We start from the raw sequence: 6,000 nt of genomic DNA, 5'->3' as shown, positions 1-6,000 counted from the left end.
AATCTTACAACTTTTATATGAAACATTTTTTTCTGAAACATGTTGTTCTCGTCTTTTGAGATATTTTATTAGTCTGGAACTTTTTACTCATTTTGTATAAAAATTTTTACAATAAAGAGATCTTCATGCATATCTATGTGAGTATAAAATTAATACAGAATAATGGATACATATTTATTTTCATTATAATTATTTTTTGCTAAACGAGAATCATTTGTTAAAATTTTGGCCTTATTTTTAATCTTTCATTTTCTTATATTTATAAATTCTAGAAAATTTCGAGATTTGATTTAATTTATATAAAAATTAAATTGTTTTTTTATATTTTATATTTTATATTTTAAATAAATAGCAAACACATAAATAGTTTTCTACTTAGTGATTTAAAAGCAAAGAGAACTTTTAACAAAATTATAGATTAAATAATTTCAAAAGAAAGTGATTTAAATGCTTCAAAATAGATGTTATTTAATTATGGAAAGTAGCGGAAAAATTTTGACTCGGGAAATTATTCAATCTCATTAAAAGTCTCATTAATAAATTTGATAATTTTTGCCCGTTTAAATTGTGATGTTCCAATCAGAAGAGTTTTCGATAAAGAAACCTAAATTCAAGTTATAAGTTTAAGTGTTAAGTTATAACAATGCATAATTAATGTCATATATGATAAAATCAAAAGAAAGGAAGAGTTTAACTGTTTAATTCGATGTATCAATAAAATATTTTTTATTTCTCTTGTTCGAAACAAATAACTTTCCATTATGATGGATGATCTTGTCGTCTTCTAATTAACCCTGGCGCATTTCATTTGTGCTATTAGCGAAAATCTATGTACAAGCGTCGTAAAGTTTCGTGTGATACTATTCGTACGTCTGCACGCTTCGTAACCATTTGTTAGATCGCCGTACAACTTCGCAAGGCGCGCTCTCATGGCATTCAGAGTCGATTATCGATCATCATCGGCACAGGCAGCGGGTATAGATTAATTTCAAACTCGAATCAATTATACCTACCTATACGGTAGTGGTGGCGGCGACGGCGGCCGGCCAACCGTGCGGGCGGTACGCCGAATCTAATTAGTAATGCCGATTTAGCAAACCCTAATTGCGCGCCAACATATCACCCGCAATTTATGCGACGGCCGTGTTATGAATCACCGCGCCCCGGCGGCCGTGTTTTCGGCTCGCCGTGTATATATACCCGCGGCGATTTGATATTAATTTCCATACTTATTATGCGATCGTTGCTCGTGTAACGCGCGAGACCCGCGCGCGTATCAGCTGCCATAACCGCGAATGGAATCCCCCAGCATCGAAAGGTCTTCTCTACCGCGACAGGTAATTAATGTCGCGACGTTATTAACTTGTAAATAAGCGTGAAATTTTTCGTAATAATCGTATGAAATGTATCTCTACATAAATCTCATATCCCAATAATTAGTTAATTATATTATGTTTTATATTATATTTTTTACATACAATATTTTATTTATAATTGTATAATAAACTGAATGAGCTAATTTTATGAAAATTAAATCATATGATTAATATAATGTCATTGCATATAAGTTCTGTCATATGTATGTAAATATTGGATTTAAAACATTCTTTTTGGAGTGAATATATAGAAATAATTTGTGAAAATGAGAGAGATAACACAAATTGTCATAAAGCGCCAATTCTCACGATGAGAAAATCATTCTCGGATAAATATCGGTGTCATCGAATTTACGCAAATTAAAAGTGATACTTCGTTCAATATTTCAGAAATATCATATTTTATTGCGATAATATACCGTACAAAATTGCAATGACATATTGCATTTATGTATGCGTTTTTGCTAAATATTTAAACCTTTGAATGTCAGCAATGGAATATCGCAGATATATTGAGTTTGGTTCTTCGTACCTAGATGATCGATATATGTACTGCTAATGTTGATGACGTTGCTAATATACATCGCGTGCAAGTCGCTCGAGTCCGCGATGTGATTATTAATTGTTGTTTGAGCGTTAATTATGTGACGCTACCACTTTTCGTCGGATTCCGACTCATTCTTTAGAAAATTAATGATATTAGTATCAAGAACGCTCGTTTCCTAATAATTGTTTACATTTTTATTAATTATATCTAAACTTGCTATTGCTTATTCCACAAATTTTATTTTTTCTCTCTTTTATTGTTTTAACTTGTAACTTTTTGTATGCAGTTTTAAATTAATATTCTTAAGGTTTATATAAATAATATAATAATATTTACATAATAATATTTAAAACATAATTATTTTTAAATAATATTTACAACTATTCCAAATGCAACATAATTATTTTTGTATTAAATTTATGTTATAAGTAGAAAGAATAGAGAGAAAGAGAAAGAGAGAGAGGAAACTGAGTTTGTCAAAGTTAACCTAACTTTCAAAAAGATGCAAAAGTTTATAGAGTATATTTTCTTGGCGTCGTAATAATAAGCATAAAATAAAAATGAAACGATAGAATTGTTAGAATAAAGAATAACAAGCCAGATATTTTTAATAAATTATTTATTTTTATTATAGTTATAAGAAATTCTTTGTTAGGAATTTATTTCTTTATAAGTTTAAAAAAAATTTTAATTAACTAATTAATTAATTTTTATTTAAGCAAAATACAATGACTTAAACATTTATTCATGTTAAAATATGAAACATTCCATACTTATATCTTTATTTTTACATATTTATATTTATTTTTATATTAGTTAATAAGTATCATAGGTTTATTAAATATTTAATATTCTCATTGATGAAATTCTTTTTAAACAAACATTAAACATTCATAAATGATCTTTCTTATCAAAATAATTAATTAAAAATTTCAAATTTATCAAGATGCACATTTCTAATAAAACTTTTGACGTAATTATAGTAAAAGTAAATAATTAAATATACATATACATATATATATACATATATATATATATATATATATATATATATATATATATACTCGTCAAAATTATTGTATAAAAGTTCATATATTACGATTATCATAAAATTCGCGAAAAAAATTTAACAAATTTATTCCACCCCGTAGAATGCGTCAGATTATGCAATTTTTTGGAGACGAAACACGTCCTTAATTTTAAGGAGATGACGAGAGGAGGGAGGATAAATTCTAAATCTGACAAAAAATTTTTCAAATACGACCATTTTTGATGAAGTTATACTTATTTGAAATTATAATATGACAATTTGACAATGAAATTATCTATGCGATAATTTTGTTAACGAGTATTTTGTTAACGTGTATGTGTATATATATATACACATTCACACACTCGTCAACAAGAATCATGGATATAGAATGTTATTATATTTCTGTGATATTTTTCTAATTATTGTTTAATTAGAATTAATCATTGATCTATTAATATTTGCACGAAGTTCAAGAGAAATTCAATATTGAATAAGAAAAGTTCATGTTATATATCGGCAATAGAATTGTATTATAATATAAAATGTTATAATAATATTCTGCTTTTTTTCACAATTTTGCACATCTAAAATTCATTAATCATAGCAATTGTATATGTCTATAAACTTTAATAAATGTGAATAACGCGATATATATCGTTGAATGATAATTATTATCGAATAATCTCAAAAATTATAATAGGAATGACCAATTAAATCACAAATTTGAAGAAAAGTAAAAAAAGAACAATTCGAAAAATTACAGCAAATAATTCTTGGATTAAATTTGTTTATCGTACTTTGTACTTTACACACATTAAATTTATTCTATTTAAATAATAATTATGGAAGTTGTTAGAAATCTATATGAGCTTCCATTTAATCATATGAATTCTGAATTATTGCATTAATTCAGTTTTATTATAAATACTATTCTACTACATATAATACTACTCATCATTGTCAATGATAATTAATTTTTATTTATTTATTTAGTGCAATTAATATTTATTTATTTAAAATACAATATTTCGTTTTTAAGTATATCATTTGAAATTTGTATTTTTTATAATTTTATATTGTTTGAAAAAATAACAAGCAATGAATTTATTTCCAATTCTTCTTGTTTTACAAGCAAACAATTTCTGCAAAAACAATATATCAAAAAATATGAGTTGAGATAATACGAGGGTCGTTTGATAAATTTGGTAAAAAAGCAAGTAAAACACATTGTTTTGGAAAAAAATCTACGTTATTTCTCAACATAGTCTCCATTGAGGTCTATACACTTGGTCGAACGAGATTCCAATTTTTTTAACCGTCGAAAAAATAGACTGTCTCAAAACTTGCAAAATACTCGTTGAATTTCACGGAAATTTACCAAACTTATCAAACGACCGACGTAATACATCAATCTTTCTCGAAATTACTTGAGAACTTTAAATTAATTTGGTGAAGATATCGTTAGATAATTCAAATAAAACTAAAAGAAATAGTGCAAAGTTTCTTTATTTAGCAACAATTATCAAGTTATTATTTCAAAATTAAAATAAGATAAATTACAAAATGCACGGGGGTTATATTTTATCGCGGTTGTCTAAAAACGCTATTACATGTAGGATTACATTTTAACGATAATATTCAGGTTTTACTTCGACAATGATATTCCGTAGTGGCTATCGGTTTTCACCGGTTTTCCGAGCTTCGAAAGCTTTCATAATTTCAAATAATAGGAAAGTTCGACGACGATGAACGGAAACTTCTCTCAATTCAATTTGCTCTTATCGATTCTCCACTCTTGAATATTCGTGTAGAAATGTCGTTTAAACTCGAGAGACTAGCGCATCAAGCGTCGATCAACATATTTGTTTATTCGAACATTTCATCAGAAATCCGTGAGTTTCGAACAATCTTGTCCTTTATCCTTTTAAGATGAAAAAGATATCAATCCTTCAATTTATCATCGGCAAATTAGAATAGTAGTAAAAAATCAAACGCTTAGATATGTATAAATATATATATATATATATATATATATATATATATAAATATATATATATATATATATATATATATATATATATATACGTGTGTGTATATATATGTATGTATGTATGTATGTGTAACATTTTTATACTTAAATTGTAATTAAATATATAGATTCTCTCTCTCTCCCTCTCTTTTTTTAAAAATGTTTTTATAATAGAATAATTCGTAATCGTCCATCTTGTTATAAATAATATTTTTTAATTCGCTATTATTGCGCTTGATTTTTAATAACAAATCTTTAGATAAAGGATAAAACTGAAAATAACGTTTGATTAGATTTAATATATATTGTTACTTATACACTTTATCACTTGTAATTCTGACATTTTCGGTAAAATCGTTTATTTCCATTAAAATCTACCAATCATTTATATTTAAAAAAATTATCGTTTATATCTGTGCGTATCATAAATAGGAAAGCGAAGAGAATGAATTCTAACTAATTAGAAAAGAATACGGAAAGCGATTATGATGGCAATAATTAAAAATTACTAGCAGCTGTTTCTCCAATCAGTATCCGCCAATGCAAGAGAAACGGTACACATTTGCATTTAAAACAAATTGTTTTTAGACATTGATATATCCCTGTCTGTATTATAGTTAAAATCAATTTTATTTATAGCCATGAAAGACGATTTTTCACGCACCTCTTTGAGAGAAAGAAACAAGAGAAAGGGAGGGAGATATAGAATAAAAAAAGTAGGAGATCTTTTCGAATTTAAACTCGGAAATCCTATTTCAATGCAAAATACTGACCATCACTTTGACTTGTAAGAAAATAACTGTCGCACATATTATTTCGTGATGGTACCTATACTCGTTCTGAAATTAACGACTCGATATTTAAATGAACAGATTACACAGGCCTGCGAGGTTTTTTTAAAGATGCAATAGTGATTTGCGACGTAATTTTGTGAGCTGAATTCGAATCTGGCCGCCGAATTTGCGTAGCATGTCACGTTTTTAAGTAATTTGTAATTGAATGGCTTAAAAATTGC

Source organism: Camponotus floridanus, unplaced genomic scaffold, assembly GCF_003227725.1.
Source record: "Camponotus floridanus strain SB8 unplaced genomic scaffold, Cflo_v7.5 scaffold175, whole genome shotgun sequence".
NCBI classification, from domain to species: Eukaryota; Metazoa; Arthropoda; class Insecta; order Hymenoptera; family Formicidae; genus Camponotus; species Camponotus floridanus.
Note: the sequence above shows the minus strand (reverse complement) of the source record.